Consider the following 18,786-nt stretch of genomic DNA (forward strand, 5'->3'; position numbering starts at 1 on the left):
GGGTCAATTCGATGTCCAGGGGAGGCGGAGGGGTGTCGCGGAGGACAGCATCAGCCAGGGGATCAGGAACCACCGGCCGGAGAAGGGAAACATGAAAAGAGGGTGAGATATGGTCGTTTGTGGGGAGTTGTAAACAGTAAGTTACCTCATTGACCCTCAAGACCATGAAGGGCCCCACAGAATGGGGGCTCAGCTTCTGGCAGGGCAAGCTGGAGATTCCTAGTGGAGAGACAGATGGGATCACCAGGATGGAAAATGGAAGCCTCACTGCGGTGGTGGTCCACCTGATCCTTCTGACAGCGGACCTCTTGTCGACTGCAGGGCCCTGGTCTGGCTTGGAGTCCACGGAGCCAGGGCTGGCTGATATCCCAGGACACACTGGAAGGGAGTCAGCCCGATGGAGGAGTGATGAAATTAGTTATTGGTGTAATCCGCCCAGACTGGAACCGGGCCCACTCCCCCTATCGGTCCTGGCAGTAACTCCTTAGGAACCTCCCAAACTCCTGGTTGGTCCTTTCCACCTGCCCATTGGACTAAGGCCTGTACCCAGATGTGAGGCTGGCCGTGACCCCCAGCTACTCCGTGAAGGCTCTCCATACCCGCGACATGAATTGGGGGCCACGGTCGGAGACAGTGTCCTCTGGAAGGCCATAGTGCCGGAAGACCTGCTAGAACAGTGCCTCAGCAACCTGGAAAGCGGTAGGGGGATAAGAGCGAGGGATAAAATGGCAGGATCTGGAGAATCTGTCCACAACAACCATAACAGTGGTGAAACCATCAGACGGGGGAGATCATTAACAAAGTCTATGGACAGATGGGACCAAGGCAGCTGAGGCACGGGAAGGGGAAGTAGTTTCCCTGCTGGAGCATGCTGGGGAGATTTGGATTGAGCACATCCTGGGCCAAGGTGGGCCACCAGTACTTACCGGAGAGGGATTGGATAGTGCGGTTGATACCTGGGTGTCCAGTGGCAATGTACAGTGAAAAAAAAAAAGGATGTGAACCCTTTAGAATTACCTGGATCTGCATAAATCTTCATCTAAGTCACAACAATAGACAAACACAGTGTGCTTAAACTAATAACACACAAATTATTGTATTTTTCTTGTCTATATTTATTACATATTTTAAACATTCACAGTATAGGTTGAAAAAGGTATGTGAACCCCTAAGCTAATGGCTTCTCCAAAAGCTAATTTGAGTCAGCAGTCAACTAACCTGGAATCGAATCAATGAAACGAGTTTGGAGATTTTGGTTAGAGCTGCCCTGCCCCATAGAAAACACTCAACAAATTTTTGTTTGCTATTCACAAGAAGCATTGCCTGATGTGAACCATGCCTCAAACAAAAGATATCTCACTGTATGTGTGTGCCCAGGTCGACAGTCAATCTTTTACCCCCGTGGGGACGTAGATGCGTTCTTCAGGGCAGGTAGCAGAAGGGGGTTCCCTCTCCAGAGCCTGGCGAATGTCCACATCTACACTACCGTTCAAAACTTTGTGGCCACTTAGAATGTCCTTGTTTTTTCCATTAAAATAACATCAAATTGATCATAAATACAGTGTAGACACTGTTAATGTTGTAAATGACTATTGTAGCTGGAAATGGCAGATTTTTATGGAGTATATACATAGGCGTACAGGAGTATATACATAGGCGTACAGAGGCCTATTATCAGCAACCAAAGAGGGAGGCGAGTGGCAAGGTGGTCACCGGCACTCCCGAAGAAGGTTATCCAGACGGATGGCCATTGCGATGAGTGCGTCCAAGGATAGGTTGGCATCCCGATATGCCAACTCCGTCTTGACCTCTTTGCACGGAGCGCCGACTCATTCCATCCCCTGGAGGTTGCCACAATCTAAAAGGTGAGGGCGTACTCCCCAGCAGTCTGGGCACCCTGCTGGAGTTGGAGAAGTTACTCACCTCCCTCTCTGCCCTCTCATAGGAACCCAGCTCCTCCTCTTTCCCAGACGGCATTAGTCCCCTTGAACGCCCGCCCGGTCAGCAGGGAAATTACCGTGGTAACCTTTCAGTGGTGGGGGCTCCCGTCTGATGTGCGAAATAGAGGGAGCACTGGTGTAGGAAGCAACAGCATTTCGATGGAGTACCGTCATACTTCTATGGAACGGACAGTCGGGCATCACTGACCAAGGCGGACAGCTGGGTAGGCTGGGGGACTGGCTCATTGTGACGACATATGGTATGGTAGGCCCTCTGATAGGAATATGGAGACACTCTCTGGTGGTGTCGAGGCTGTGTAGAACGCAGAGGACCTCCTCCATGGCTGTATCCAGTTGTGCCAGCTGGTCGTGGTGTTGGTGAAGTAGATGACCCGATTTCTTGAGTGTTTGGAAGATGTTATTTTTCCTCTACTGCTTCCATATTGCGAGGTAATATTCTGTCTCGTATATGCAGAAGGAGAGTTTAATAACAATGATGCAATGCAAATGAACGAAACAGGAGATGCGTACTGAACATGAAAACAAACCAATATTACCTGATGACAGGCTACTGAGGGCTAAATAAAGGTAAGGTAATAAAGGTGATGATGTCCAGGTGTGTGTAATGATGGGGAGAACGTGTGCGTAATAATGGTTGCCAGAGCCTGTGGTTAGTAGACCGGTGAAGTTGAGCGATGGAGAGAGGGAGCGGGAGTAGGCATGACAACAAGTTTTACGAAGATTTATAATGGCTTAAAGTTCCACGCCCGAAAAATTATTTCCACTTGGACTGGAGAATCAACAAATAGGGCACTGGCAGCTGTCAATGTAGTTAGCATGCCAACGCTAGCTTGCTAACCTTGTCTGTTGTTGTTGCATTTATTTTTTATACACCGTATTCTAAAGATTAGCCTGCTGGCTAGGCTATGGCTGGTTCTGAATCTGGATTTGTCATGAGCATTTAGTGAAAGCTTCTTTGACTTTGACATGTATTGAGTAAAGTTTTGGCATCTTCCATAAATTGCAACCGCCATATAAATAGTTAAAAAGATGAAGCTCCGGTAATATGGATAACTATTGAAAGGTGTGGGATATAGATGCATTTTTCTACATGGTAATATACACTGTGCAACCTTTTGTAGGTAGGCTGCTGGCAGACTTCGGCTGCAGTACAGCAAAGCCAAGGCAGCCCGTGCTCATGGTTCTCACAGGGGAGTGATGTTCTATTGATGTTCTGTATTTTGTAATGTTTTATGTTAGGTGTGGACCCTTGGAAGAGTAGCTGCTGCTTCAGGAATAGCTAATGGGGATCCTAATAGAATAACATAAAAAATGAAATGATTGGCTACAATGATTTTGCTCATGATGCACAGTATAGATGAATGTTCTGTTGTCAAAGGGATATTAACAGGACTCCAACAACGATTCTCCATAGATCTGGTGTATAATATATGAACACAAAGAAAATCTAAATGTTGTGGATTTAACAATTTTGTAATAATTCCTAATTTACTATAATAAAAATAGTTTTCAAATGTTCTCATGTGTACAACAGAATATCAACTATCATCCATTTCAGGATACAAAATATATCAAATTAATCTGAAAAGTGACTCGATGTCACACTCTTACCCGTGTGTAAGCAATGCTCACATCAATGTCTCAGGCAGCTTTTACCAGTGTTTTGGCTTACTGCCCTGCATACTGCTTGTATCCACAGCACTAACTTGCCAATTGGTTATCTCACTCTAGTTTAGTAAAGTGCAGCCAGCATCCATACAGTGAGCAAGTTCTCCGCTTTTTCTCTATTTATCGTGCATGTGTGATCAAGTGTGTGATGTTGCTTGTGTGTGTTTGTGGGTTGTGTTTGCGAACTCATGCTTCCGGACTCAACACCTTCTTTGCTCGCTTTGAGGATAACACAGTGCCACCGAAGCGGCCCACTACCAAGGACTGTGGCCTCTCCTTCTCCTTGGCCAACATGAGTAAGACATTTAAGGATCATATCATCTCTACCTTACCTGACACCCTAGACCAACTTCAATTTGCTAACTGCCCCAATAGATCCACAGACGATGTAATCACCATCGCATTGCACCCTACCCTATACCATCTGGACAAGAGGAATACCTATGTAAGAAAGCTGGTCATTGACTATAGCTCAGCATTCAACACCATAGTAGCCTCCAAGTTCATCATTAAGCTTGGGGCCCTGGATCTGAACCCCACCCTGTGCAACTGGGTCTTGAACAAATTTACTCACCTGCTTCAAATTCCAAGAATCCTTAAATAATATAAAGTCAACCAGTGGCAGAGCCCCAGCTGTTTTAAGCACCACATTTTTAGCCCACAAGAAATAAACATTGTTTTTGGGCATGCCTGCTTTGTAAAATATTTTGGCATTAATACGTGTCACATATCAGTTTGCAAACAATGTAAAATAAAAATACTTCATTGAATTAATAAAGCCGCATAATAACATGGTCTCTATCTGACCAAGAAGGAGAGTGATGGAGTGCTGCATCAGATGACCTGGCCTCCACAATCACCCGACCTCAGCCCATTTGAGATGGTGTAGGATGAGTTGGACCGCAGAGTGAAGGAAAAGCAGCCAATAAGTGCTCAGCGTATGTGGGAACTCTTTCAAGACTGTTCGAAAAGCATTCCAGGTGAAGCTGGTTGAGAGAATGCCAAGAGTGTGCAAAGCTGTCATCAAGGCAAAGGGTGGCTACTTTGACGAATCTCAAATATTATATTTTGATGTCTTTAACACTTTTTTATTTACTACATGATTCCATATGTGTTATTTCATAGTTTTGATGTTTTCACTATTATTCTACAATGTAGAAAATAGTACAAATAAAGAAAAACCCTCGAATGAGTAGGTGTGTCCAAACTTTTGACTGGTACTGTATATCTTCACCAAATCAATGCAAACTGGTATGGTTTGAAAATTGCCAACTTATCCCCCTCTATAAATCTGGAAAACCAAGATCTTTTTGTCACGGTTTTCTGTATGTGAAGGAGAGTCGGACCAAAATGCGGCGTGTAGATTACGATCCATGTTTATTGACTATAGCAACACGAATCCAAATACAAACAGTGCAAAATAATAAACGTAATGAAAACCGAAACAGCCTAAACTGGTGCAAACTAACACTAAGGACAGGAACAATCACCCACAAACACACAGTGAAACCCAGGCTACCTAAATATGGTTCCCAATCAGAGACAATGACGAACACCTGCCTCTGACTGAGAACCATATCAGGCTGAACATAGAAATAGACAAACAAGACATGAAACATAGAATACCCACTCAGATCACACCCTGACCAATCAAAACATAGAAAATACAAAGTAAACTATGGTCAGGGCGTGACAGTACCCCCCCCCCCAAGGTGCGGACTCCGGCCGCAAAACCTGAACCTATAGGGGAGGGTCTGGGTGGGCATCTGTCCGCGGTGGCGGCTCTGGCGCTGGAAGTGGACCCCACTCAATGACAGTTTTAATCCCCCTCCTAAACGTCCCTAAATAGGTTACCCACCACAGTGATAACATGGGACAGAGGGACAGCTCGGGACAGAGGTAACTCGGGACAGATGGGTAGCTCAGCACTGAGAGGAAGCTCAGCACTGAGAAGAAGCTCAGCACTGAGAGGAAGCCCAGGCAGGTAGTAGAAACTACCAGAACCTGGCTGGCTGGCGGTTTCAGCAGATCCTGGTCGACTAGCAGATCTGGAAGAATCTGGTCGACTGGCGGATCTGGGAGAATCTGGTCGACTGGCGGATCTGGGAGAATCTGGTCGACTGGCGGATCTGGGAGAATCTGGTCGACTGGCGGATCTGGGAGAATCTGGTCGACTGGCGGATCTGGGAGAATCTGGTCGACTGGCGGATCTGGGAGAGTCTGGACGACGGGCAGATCTGGAAGAGTCTGGTCGACTGGCAGATCTGGAAGAGTCTGGACGACTGGCAGATCTGGAAGAGTCTGGTCGACTGGCAGATCTGGAAGAGTCTGGTCGACTGGCGGATCTGGAAGAGTCTGGTCGACTGGCGGATCTGGGAGAATCTGGTCGACTGGCGGATCTGGGAGAATCTGGTCGACTGGCGGATCTGGGAGAATCTGGTCGACTGGCGGATCTGGTAGAATCTGGTCGACTGGCGGATCTGGGAGAATCTGGTCGACTGGCGGATCTGGGAGAGTCTGGACGACTGGCGGATCTGAGAGAGTCTGGACGACTGACAGATCTGGAAGAGTCTGGACGACTGGCAGATCTGGAAGAGTCTGGTCGACTGGCAGATCTGGAAGAGTCTGGTCGACTGGCAGATCTGGAAGAGTCTGGTCGACTGGCAGATCTGAAAGAGTCTGGTCGACTGGCAGATCTGAAAGAGTCTGGACGACTGGCAGATCTGGAAGAGTCTGGACGACTGGCAGATCTGGAAGAGTCTGGACGACTGGCGGATCTGGAAGAGTCTGGACGACTGGCAGATCTGGAAGAGTCTGGACGACTGGCAGATCTGGAAGAGTCTGGACGACTGGCAGATCTGGAAGAGTCTGGACGACTGGCAGATCTGGAAGAGTCTGGACGACTGGCAGATCTGGAAGAGTCTGGACGACTGGCAGATCTGGAAGAGTCTGGACGACTGGCAGATCTGGAAGAGTCTGGACGACTGGCAGATCTGGAAGAGTCTGGACGACTGGCAGATCTGGAAGAGTCTGGACGACTGGCAGATCTGGAAGAGTCTGGACGACGGGCAGATCTGGAAGAGTCTGGTCGACTGGCAGATCTGGAAGAGTCTGGACGACTGGCAGATCTGGGAGAGTCTGGTCGACCGGCAGATCTGGCTGCTCCATGCTGACTGGCTGCTCAATGCTGACTGGCAGCTCTGGCTGCTCCATGCTGACTGGCAGCTCCATGCCGACTGGCAGCTCTGGCTGCTCCATGCTGACTGGCTGCTCCATGCTGACTGGCGGCTCTGGCTGCTCCATACTGACTGGCAGCTCCATGCCGACTGGCAGCTCCATGCCGACTGGCAGCTCCATGCCGACTGGCAGCTCCATGCCGACTGGCAGCTCTGGCTGCTCCATGCTGACTGGCTGCTCCATGCTGACTGGCGGCCCTGGCTGCTCCATGCTAACTGGCAGCTCTGGCGGCTCCTTGCAGACTGGCAGCTCCATGCAGACTGACAGCTCCTTGCAGGCTGGCAGCTCCTTGCAGACTGGCAGCTCCTTGCAGACTGGCAGCTCCTTGCAGACTGGCAGCTCTGGCTGCTTCATGTAGACTGACAGCTCTGGCTGCTCCTTGCAAACTGACAGCTCGGGCTGCTTCATGCAGACGGACAGCTCAGGCTGCTCCATGCAGACTGACAGCTCAGGCTGCTCCATGCAGACTGACAGCTCCTTGCAGGCTGGCAGCTCCTTGCAGACTGGCCGCTCCTTGCAGGCTGGCAGCTCCTTGCAGGCTGGCAGCTCCTTGCAGGCTGGCAGCTCCTTGCAGGCTGGCAGCTTTAGCGGCATCCTGCAGACAGGCAGCTCCTTGCAGACTGGCAGCTCCTTGCAGACTGGCAGCTTTAGCGGCATCCTGCAGACAGGCAGCTCCTTGCAGACTGGCAGCTCCTTGCAGACTGGCAGCTCTGGCTGCTTCATGTAGACTGACAGTTCTGGCTGCTCCTTGCAAACTGACAGCTCAGGCTGCTCCATGCAGACGGACAGCTCAGGCTGCTCCATGCAGACTGACAGCTCCTTGCAGACTGGCACTTGGGCTGCTTCATGCAGACTGGCAGTTCTGGCTGCGCTGAACAGGCGGGAGACTCCGACAGCGCAGGAGAGGAGAGAGGCTCCGGCTGCGCTGAACAGGCGGGAGATTCCGGCAGCGCAGGAGAGCAGAAAGGCTCTGGCTGCGCTGAACAGGCGGGAGACTCCGGCAGCGCAGGAGAGTAGAAAGGCTCTGGCTGCGCTGAATAGTCGGGAGACTCCGATAGCGCAGTAGAGAAGAGAGGCTCTGGCTGCGCTGAACAGGCGGGAGACTCCGGCAGCGCAGGAGAGGAGAAAAGCTCTGGCTGCGCTGAACAGGCAGGAGACTCCGATAGCGCAGGAGAGAAAAGAGGCTCTAGCTGCGCTGAACAGGCGGAAGACTCCGATAGCGCATGAGATGAGAGAGGCTCTGGCTGCGCTGAACAGGCGAGGCGCACTGTAGGCCTGATGCATAGTGCTGGCACAGGACGTGCAAGGCTAGGGATGGGCACAGGAGGCCTGATGCGTGAGACTGGAACCAACTTCACCAGCCGACTAAAACGGACCTCAGGACGAGTATGGAGCGCTAACTCAGGTGCAATCAAATCCCTGACTCGTTCCGTCAGGCGAATTCTATGCAAAATGCACCAACACAGCAACTCCCTCATTTCTCTCTCCTCCAATTTCCCCATTAACTCCTTCACAGTCTCTGTTTCACTCACCTCCAACACCGGCTCTGGTTCTGGTCTCCTCCTTGGCTCCTCACGATAAACAGGGAGAGTTGGCTCAGGTCTGGCTCCTGACTCTGCCACACTCTCCCTGAGCCCCCCCCCCAAGACATTTTTGGGGCTGACTATGGGGCCTCCGTCCGCGCCGCCTTGCTTGCTTCGCAAACTCCATTCTCCTATATCCTTCCGCGCACTGCTCCATCGAATCCCAGGCGGGCTCCGGCACTCTCCCTGGGTCGGCCGCCCACCTGTCGATCTCCTCCCAAGTCGTATACTCCATACTGCACTCCTCTTTGGGCTGCTCCTGTTGTTTCTTCTCCCGCTGCACCTTTGGGCAGCTACACTCCCCTGGTTTAGCCCAGGGTCCTCTCCCGTCAAGGATTTCCTCCCATGTCCAGAAATCCTTATTGCGCATCTCCTCGCGCTGCTCCTGCCTGTTGACACGCTGCTTGGTCCTTTTGTGGTGGGTGATTCTGTCACGGTTTTCTGTATGTGAAGGAGAGTCGGACCAAAATGCGGCGTGTAGATTACGATCCATGTTTATTGACTATAGCAACACGAATCCAAATACAAACAGTGCAAAATAATAAACGTAATGAAAACCGAAACAGCCTAAACTGGTGCAAACTAACACTAAGGACAGGAACAATCACCCACAAACACACAGTGAAACCCAGGCTACCTAAATATGGTTCCCAATCAGAGACAATGACGAACACCTGCCTCTGACTGAGAACCATATCAGGCTGAACATAGAAATAGACAAACAAGACATGAAACATAGAATACCCACTCAGATCACACCCTGACCAATCAAAACATAGAAAATACAAAGTAAACTATGGTCAGGGCGTGACACTTTTAGAAACTATTGCACAATATATGTACTACCATGTTTTCTAAAATCCCAGAAAAATTTGTCTATAAGACAATGTTGAAACATTAAAATCAACACTGAATTCTTAAAAAATTCTCCACAGATATGTCTCTTTTACAACTTGTGGATAAAATCTACAGCCCTGAACAACAATCAATATGCTCCTGGAATCTTTTGAGATTTATCCAAAGCGTTTGACATGGTTGATCATGAAATATTATGGTTTTCATGATAATGTAATCACGATGTAATATGTAATTGGCTATATAGTTATGTTTCTGATAAAGAACAATGTGTTTATGCAGACGGCTGTGCATCTACCAGGGCCAGGATATCCTAATGGATAATAGGACTTTTGTTATTCCTAATCTATATCAATGACCTTGCTGCTGTGTCTTCTACCATACCAATTTGATAGTATTTTGATTCACTAATTAATGAAGCCAAATGAGGAATGGGCAAATTTTCTGAATGGGTCCAGATAATCAAATTATCTTTAAATATTGAAAAATCTAACTTTATTCTATTCACTGGTAAGGGCAAAAAATGTACACTACCTTTCAAAGTTTGGGGTCACTTAGAAATGTCCTTGTTTTTTAAAGAAAAGCACATTTTGTCCATTAAAATAACATCAAATTGATCGGAAATACAGTGTAGACATTGTTAATGTTGTAAATGACTATTGTAGCTGGAAACGGCAGATTTTTTATGGAATATCTACATAGGCATACAGAGGCCCATTATCAGCAACCATCCCTCCTGTGTTCCAAGAAGGTCAGTGTCCGGAGAAGGCCAGCATCCCGGACTCGCCTCGTCACTGTTGACATTGAAACTGGTGTTTTGCGGGTACTATTTAATGAAGCTGCCAGTTGAAGACTTGTGAGGCGTCTGTTTCTCAAACTAGACACTCTAATGTACTTGTCCTCTTGCTCAGTTGTGCACCGGGGCCCCCCATTCCTCTCTTGATTCTGGTTAGAGACAGTTTGCGCTGTTCTGTGAAGTAGTACACAGCGTTGTACGAGATCTTCAGTTTCTTGGAAATTTCTCACATGGAATGGCCTTCATTTCTCAGAACAAGAATAGACTGACGAGTTTCAGAAGAAAGTTATTTGCTTCTGGCCAATTTGAGCCAGTAATCGAACCCACAAATGCTGATGCTCCAGATACTCAACTAGTCTAAGGCCAGTTTTATTGCAGAACAACAGTTTTCAGCTGTGCTAACGTAATTCCAAAAGGGTTTTCTAATGATCAATTAGCCGTTTAAAATGATGAACTTCGATTAGCTAACACAACGTGCCATTGGAACACAGGAGTGATGGTTGCTGATGATGGGCCTCCATACGCCTATGTAGATATTCCATAGCTGTTTCCAGCTATAATAGTAATTTACAACATTAACCATGTCTACACTGTATTTCTGATCAATTTGATGTTATTTTAATGGACAGAAAATGTGCTTATCTTTCAAAAATGACCCAGAACTTTTGAACGGTAGTGTATAATAAAAAAAGGGGCAGAATCTCAATTGGTGGGAATGAAATGGAATCAAATCAAATGTATTTATATAGCCCTTCTTACATCAGCTGATATCTCAAAGTGCTCTACAGAAACCCAGCCTAAAACCCCAAACAGCAAGCAATGCAGGTGTAGAAGCATGGTGGCTAGGAAAAACTCCTTAGAAAGGCCAAAACCTAGGAAGAAACCTAGAGAGGAACAAGGCTATGAGGGGTGGCCAGTCCTCGTCTGGCTGTGCCGGGTGGAGATTATAACAGAACATGGCCAAGATGTTCAAATGTTCATAAATGACCAGCATGGTCAAATAATAATAATCACAGTAGTTGTCGAGGGTGCAGCAAGTCAGCACCTCAGGAGTAAATGTCAGTTAGATTTTTATAGTCGATCATTAAGAGTATCTCTACCGCTCCTGCTGTCTCTAGAGAGTTGAAAACAGCAGGCCTGGGACTGGTAGCACGTCCGGTGAACAAATCACATCGACTACATTTTTCTGAGTTCTAACTGATGAAAAGTAATCCTGGAAAGATCATATTCAATTTGTCTGCAGCAGTGATGAAATATGTTGTTATGATAAGAAAGATCAGTGGTTTGGTTCATCAGGCTTGCTTCCTAACTCTATAATAGAGCTTAATTTGCTCATATCTCATGTACTGTAATATTGTATGGCACAGTATATATGCCTCCTTTGTTCAGTCGTCGAAAGGATATTAACAGCACACCTAAAGAAGATACATTTTTTTGTTACAAAGGGGCAACCTTAGCCAGCATAAAACCCACATGGAAACGAGATTCTTAGATTTGGTAATTAACATATAAAGACTGGATTATTTGACGCCAAATAAACAACAGTAGTTACTAATAACATATATTGCAAATGTATGACACAAAAAAATGATTTTGTGTCCATTAAATGAGCATTTCTATCCAAGGACCATTCAAGTTTCAACTCACCCACAACAATTCCCTATAGATCTGCTGTGGATTACCCAGAATTCAATACCATTACCAGAGTTTCTAAACGCAGAGGTGCAACATCGCGAGAGAACACTCGAGAAACAGGCCAACCAGACAAGGCTGGGGTTTGAGAAGTCAATGAGAGAAGTAAAAAATAATTCCTTAGTTGTTAATTTTCTCGAAATCAAAAGGCACAACCTAGATTTGAGCCAATGTCTTAGTTGAACATGTTATTACTCCAACCTCCAAAATGGTTTGTTGAGATTGTTGTGGAATTACTTGATTGGCTTGCACCATAGCCCTGACCTCAACCCCATCGAACACCTTTGGGATTAATTGGAAAGCAGACTGCAAGCCAGTCCTAATCGCCCAACATCAGTGCCAAACCTCACTAATGCTCGTGGCTGAAGTCGAAAAAGTGGATTTCTGCTGGTGTGGGCATTTAATAATAAATTATACCTGTTGTACCACCTTTCCTGTCCTACTTAATCCTAAAAGAGGGATGAAGATACACACACACATGCAAACAAAGAAACAAAGAAACTAGCAAACAAAAATGACTCTTCATTACAGTCATCGTATTACAACACAGCTTCTGTGAAACAGGGATTAAGAAGATTTGGATAGAGAAAAAATGCATTTCTGAGATCATAATGTCATTAGGGAACTGTGGCATTGCGTAAATACCCCTGCTGTGTGCTATTTCAATAATTTATAAACCAAAGTAATCTGTCCTTCCTCCTACACCCTGGTTTAAGGGGGTTGTAGTATATTTGTTTGAGAAGCAGATGAAACCTTACTGCTATGAATTATAATCACTGAAACCCAAAATGGTAAAGATGACTCAACGCAAACATATATATGTATTTCATTTCAACCTGATCCTCAATCAAATGTTTGAGTTGGAGTGGTTGTTCTATACTCCACCGTGTTTGTACTTGGACTGAACTTTTAAGTTGTAATGGTTGTTAGTTTTTCTAATTATCCTACAGTTCTTGTTATTATATGTCTTCTTCTCTCTAGGCTTGCTCTTTGTTCAGAGCTCAAGGTGTGAACTGACAGACCGTGAATGCTTGGCCTTGGGAGTGTATAGTGGACCCTATGGCAGAAAACCACACAATATAGGTAAGAAAGGAAACCAAATAATATCAATTAAACCCTTATGTTTAGCTTTGGGAGTGTATAGGGGATGCTATAGCAGAAAACCACACGATATAGGTGAGAAGGAGACTGTATAATATCATCTAAACCCTCTTGTTGCTGGGATAATTTACATAATCTCTCAAATCAAGACCATGACCAACTGCTAATCATCATTGACCTGACAATTCTTGGCCCATATTAACAATTTATCCCAGAAAAGTCAAATAACCAAATCGCCCTCTAGTGGCCTCATGGGTGGAACTGTTATTAATACTTTTCATAATTTCATCATATATTTTTTAAGGACTAAAATCCTGTGTCTATATCTAAATATTAGGATGCAAACTGAAAATTGAATCGATTTTTAACTCTATATCTTATATGGTACAAGTGTTTTTCTGATTCAGAGAGGTTGGGATAAATGTGGAAGACACATTTCAGTTGAATACATTCAGTTGAACAACTGACTAGGTATCCCCCTTTCCCTTTATTTTTTTAAAGCCCATAACTATGTGTGTGAGGTGTAACTTTTGTTACAAAGAGATTTGTGCAAGACTACCAAGAAACACTGTGTGACCATGATTTAGCCCATAAAATATGTTAACCCTTGTGTAGTCTTATCATTCTGTATACTCCCCTTGTCTTAAGGGTAAAAACTGACCCACCTTCACTAAACCTCTAAAATAAAGCAGCTTAATTGAATTTGAAATCCTAATTCTATTTTGCATGAATAAACAACCTGTCATTCATAACAAAGTTGGGTTTACCCTCTTCACAATGCAGAAAGACTGCATTTAATCAGTGGACACCACTCCTTTTTCTTACAACACACCTGTCATAATTGTTTTCTTTACTAAAGTAGAGGTTTATTATTATTATTAATGCTAAAGGTACTGCATAGGTGTAAACATGCATTTTTTAGCAAGAGATAGCACTTGTAGAGCCTAAGAAAGTATTAAACATGTGCAGAAAGTAGTTTAGAATGCATTTTATTGAAGGGAAACAATAAGTCTTGAACTTTTTTGGCAACATAGTGATATATTCTTATATACTGTACAATGAGGAATTCAACTACAAAATACCAGTGTTCTCCCATTTTTTTTAACCATTGTCCCCACCCAAATAGATGTATAAACAATAAATAAGAATAAGATCATTGATATAAAACAAAAACGTGAAGAACATAAATCAATCAACTTTAATTAGCACATATAGGACAGTATGCAGATGTATTTCTCACATGTTTTACAGTCCTCCTTTGGGAGGTAGAATTGGCATCTCCTCCTCTTGCCTACCACAGCTGCAACCTCAGGTGGATCTGGACAAGATTCAGCCCCCTGAACAGCTTTCACAAGCGCTGCAGAGGCTGCTGTGCAGGGGAGGCGCTCCCTTCTTTGAATGTGTGTGGTTTCAAGTGCCTTTCCCAGCTGCTCCAGGAACACCCTCTTGTAATGCTTATCAGGCATACAGGTAGGGTTGATCTTGTTCCATATCATGAAGGCATTGTATGAGGACACATCAATAATGTTATGGAAGACGACCAGTCATCCTCCTGCAGCTGTAAGTTCTAATCGCCTTGTCCAGGTTGTCCAAGCCTCGTTTGTTGTGGTTGTAGTCCAGGATGATGGCTGGTTTCCTGTCCTCGCGATCACTGATCACAGCCATTTTGTGCAGTGTGATCAGGAGGACCACATTCTTGCTTCTCCTAGACATCTGATTTGTTTTTATCTATGACCTGTTGGCCACTGAAACGTGCACTCGTGGCTTCAGCAAAGAGAGAACTGGAGGCACTGTCATCTGAAGCACTTTTATAGCCTCTGACTGCATTCCCAATTAGTAAACAATGCTTTCAAGAAATCCTTATTTTGTCTGAAATTGTTTTTATTTTGTCTGTGAACTTGAGTCATGGGTGGGGTCGTGGAGGGGAGATGCTGCACATGCACAATAAAGTTTTACTTTTATGTGAGTTCAATCAGTAGCACACAATCTCAATTTCTCATTGTGTGTGTGTGTGTGTGTCTGTGGTTTTTGTGGTGTAAATGATTTTATAACAGCCAGGTCAAAAATGACCATAAGACAACCTTTGTACCCTGATGTTGTACAGCTTTCATGGAAATATGAACAAAGGCGATGTTCCACTTTTTCTAATGTTGGGGTCAGTCTAGGAAAATGCATTGAATTTCAAGTTTCAAGTTGAATATCATTTAGGAGGTTTTCTCTGCTGTTAAACATAGTGTCGGGTCATTTTCTACCCTTAAGACAAGACAACGATCTTTTGGTATTTGTTTCATTAGTCCATTGTTGATACAGTCCCAAAATGGTTTGCATGTCAGCAATCAATTTAATGTATGTACATTTCAAAATACAGAACTATGGCCCGTATGCTACATTTTTCATTATGGCATTATGGGGTATTGTGTGTAGGCTAATGACAAAAAAAATCTTAATTTAATCAATTTAAAAATCAAGTTTTATCATAAAAAAATGTTAAGGGATATGAATACTTTCACTGTAATCAAAAGAAAACTAGTTTATGATAGGTCTCATGTGAAACCATTTTCAAAAGTACAAGAGATACTGTTGCATGTAGGCCTAGATTATTTATGGATGGATCAAAACAGTATTTGCATGTGGCACAGGATTCACTGACTTGCTGCATTTTTCTATCATCAAGACACCTGCTGGTTAATCTTAAAGAGCGACTACCCATAAAAACCAACGAATACCAACTATATTTTTTTTGAGTCTCGTCTAAAATTGAGTTCAAAACATCCATGCGTAACAAAGAGTAAATTAAGGTTGGGTTTGGGTTTGATTTTACAATTATGTCAACAAATCATGCCCCCTTTTGCCAAGCTCGACGTGCAAATCCACCTCATTGAATGGGGCCTTGTGTTTCATCGCCCCCCAAACAATGCAATCAAGAGATCACGGCCATTTGAGACTGAAAATCCCTATTCGGATTGACCATGTAATGCATGCTTCCAGCAGGATGCACTGCCAACAACTATGGTTTGCATGCCCTGCCGAAGGAGCCGATCATCATGCGGAATAAGTGGTTGCAGTTCTTTGGTCGCCAAGGTGGGTGAGTATACCGGTAACTGGACCATAGACTGTTGGTTATGTATATGGTATGTATATTTTGATAATCATTATTACCATCATCACTAGCATAGCTATGGTTTGCAACCAACTAGCTAGCTACCCAACTACCTCAATATAACTCAGTTTTGGCTTGGAAACACGATACCATTTCAAAAGAAGGCAACTAATTAGTAGGAAATCCTTTTGTCATGATTGTGATGTTGCCAGATTGACTTTAGATGCAGTGGAACGTTAGCCAGCTAACTAAGATTGAGGGGAACACTTTATTTTAGCTAGCAAACATCAGCAATGCTAACTATTTTTTACGAACTTTGCCGGTAACGGTAACGTAAACTCACTCACTTTCGTACATCGCCTTGGTCCATACAATTGATCTTATTTTAGCTCCACAAAAACGTAATACTTCCAGATCAACTGTAATGTCAATACCATTGTAAAGGACAATTTCTCCCGTTTCCGACAAAATTAATGACATGACCTCCATGCTGCCTGTTTCTGCATAATTCAAGGTGGCAATGAGTTATGTCGGGTCTTTTTAAAAATGGCGGGTGGGGAAGCGAAAGTGATAGTGAGAAGGAGAGATGTGTGGGAAAATGGCTTTTTTTCACGTGATCTGTCCAATTTATCACATTATCGCCTCTAAAATGTAAATCAAACACTATACAGAGTTTATATAATGTGTCATTACATACCTATTTGAAGGTTTGTGTCGAATTTGAATCGTGTTTTTAGGGCGGTGCTAAAGTGATCTTCCGAAGTAAACAGCGGCTTTGAGAGTCATGATCGCTTACAGTGATGACGCAAAAAAATGATTGGAGTGGAGAGAGATTGTAAGACAGAAATAGTTGCTTTATGCGTGCTGTACGTTACGGCATGACACGTCATGATGTAACGGAGGGTCCGTTTTTTTCAACTTTTCTCCAATACTATAGAGCCATTACCATGTCGATCAATGCTTGAATAGAAACGTAGTTCACACCCCAGATTTTGAAGTCAACACAGTCGCTACAGTCCCATTAGTTTTCTTTGTAGCCTCGTTTGAATGTCGCGGTAGGCACATTTGTACGGAATGGGGTAAGTTTACGTTAATGGCAACATTGCCATCTCTCTAAAGTAAATTTGACGAAATAATATGGCAAAGTTTTTTCCTTCTAATTATTTGCCAACTTTAGGAATGCCATCGTATTTTCATGCCAGTCTTATTTAGTGTAATTTAGACGAAACAGTCACTAGCCTCTGATCTGCAACCTATGTCTAGGTCACAGATAAATATTGGATGCAGCTATGGTGGTACTAGCTAGCTCATGTATGACTACAACAGTTTATTAATTAGCAGCAACAAACTCAACCCAACCCAGGGCCATAGCAAAACATGTCACAGTTGGTTGCATAGTGTAACGGCCTCACCGGCCTGAATCTAATCCAATCTGGTTCCAGTTAGTCTTAATCTGTAAAGCATAATATTTGCTTGAAAATGTAGTGGAATGGGACAATGTTTTAGTATGTTGTGTGAAGAATCCAATAGTTTACCTTGTATGCATTACAAATCACATTAATGTGAGAGCACCTACTCTATGAATTAGGCTGTATGAATTTTTACTGTTAAATATTTAACTTTTACTGTTCATTTAAGTTTTTTGTTTCTAATGGAATTAGCGTCCAAACGAGATTACGTTATTTCTCGAGCTATGTTTATGATTAAGGGATGGTGACAATCGTTGAACCTATAAGATCTCCAGCAATGTGCTTGCAATGGTTTAGCAACCTCCAAAAACAATTTAATTCACTGTTCACTTGCTATTTTCACAGCTTGTCAGGCAAGACCTCAGTCTCCCTCTGTAAAAAGGACACGCCATCATGAGGCCTATGATAGGGACCATAGTTACTGCCCTGATGACACAGACAGCTTCATCAACAGTGACAGGTAATATGTGTTATTTAAAAAGTTGTATGAAAAATACCCAGCTTGATAAAATAGTAGGCTAATTCCCCAGCCAAGCAGATACAACAAGTAGAGTAATTTTGGTTGTGCAGTGCATTAGCAAAAAACGTTGTCCTTTCTTTAAAACAAAATGCAATATACCCACTTGTCTATTATATCACCCTGTCACAGGCCCTCCCAGTCAACACCCCTTCATATGATTTCCTGCTGCTGTTGTTTGAAAGATGTCCAGTCTGAAGCCGAATATGCAGCATCGAGAAGACCAGCAAAGGGGGCAATCATATGCATCATGCCCTCGCTGTGAGCATTACTATGAATGGGACAGTCAGCCACATGTTGGCAAGTTTCTGGCCTGCAACATTCACCTGTCAGTGGCAACAGCTTTCACCAATAGAGAAGGTAACCCACTTCATTACTTTGATACATTTGATAACCCAATTGATAGCGTAATGTATTTAAACTGACATGATTTGTTGCTTTTTTTGTACTTCTTAGATGTATATAATGTCCAGGGCATAACCTAGCCTGGTGGAACCAGCCTGATTGCTGAGTTCACCGTTCTACTTCCCTTCCTGAAGTGAAATAGAAAGGTGAACGCAGAGATCAGGTTGGTTCCACCAGGTTAATCATAACCACCATTGTAATCAGTGCTCTGTGTGTGTGTGTGTATTTGTGTGTGACCAACCAGTATCTTCGATGAGGGGCCAGGATCTGATCTATGCTGCTATGCTCATCGATGGCATGTAAATGTAAAATGTAATGGGTCTCTGGCAAGACCTCACCTCTTGCCTGCTCAACAGCAGTCGTCGATGGGGAGAAAATAATTAGGTAGGTTTTGTCTGACTT

At 44.2% G+C, this 18,786-nt stretch overlaps 1 long non-coding RNA gene across 4 annotated transcripts in view; it reads left to right on the plus strand.

Annotated features, from left to right (window-relative positions):
• The window catches only part of LOC110505239, a 189,422-nt gene that overhangs the window by 144,653 nt on the left and 25,983 nt on the right, over positions 1-18,786 (plus strand). For 2 of the 4 annotated variants that reach the window (XR_005039564.1, XR_005039567.1), the window contains exons 3-7: positions 12,774-12,875; positions 15,882-15,978; positions 17,808-17,922; positions 18,112-18,339; positions 18,629-18,768. This is a non-coding gene — a long non-coding RNA (uncharacterized LOC110505239). The remainder of the gene's footprint in view (positions 1-12,773; positions 12,876-15,881; positions 15,979-17,807; positions 17,923-18,111; positions 18,340-18,628; positions 18,769-18,786) is intronic. The other 2 variants (XR_005039565.1, XR_005039566.1) reach the window with 2 other exon arrangements.

This window comes from Oncorhynchus mykiss, chromosome 25 (assembly GCF_013265735.2).
Source record: "Oncorhynchus mykiss isolate Arlee chromosome 25, USDA_OmykA_1.1, whole genome shotgun sequence".
Lineage (NCBI taxonomy): Eukaryota > Metazoa > Chordata > Actinopteri > Salmoniformes > Salmonidae > Oncorhynchus > Oncorhynchus mykiss.